Below are 369 nucleotides of genomic sequence, written 5' to 3' on the forward strand. Positions count from 1 at the left end.
GAGTTGGCGATCACGGATTATGCAGGTAACAGGTCCCATGCCAGCCTCACGGTGTAGCCGTTAGTTGGACACATGGTCCTGCCAACTGTACCCAATCCGGTGAAGAGACTTGTTACAAAAGGCATTAAGACAAGACTCCAAGGCACGAGACAGCGTCCAGGTTTTGCTTCCATAGAGCAAAACTGGAAGTATCAAGGCCTTGAAGACACGTAGCTTGGTCCTTCTGCATAGGCACCAACATCTCCAAATGCTCTTGTTGATCAAGTTCATGCTCCTGCTGCCAGACCAATCCATCTATTGACTTCTTGGTCTGACAGCCCAAAGATATGGACTACTCTACCAAGGTATGCAAAGCTCTCTGTAACTTTA

The sequence above is a fragment of the Penaeus monodon genome, chromosome 35 (assembly GCF_015228065.2).
Source record: "Penaeus monodon isolate SGIC_2016 chromosome 35, NSTDA_Pmon_1, whole genome shotgun sequence".
In the NCBI taxonomy this organism is placed as follows: Eukaryota; Metazoa; Arthropoda; class Malacostraca; order Decapoda; family Penaeidae; genus Penaeus; species Penaeus monodon.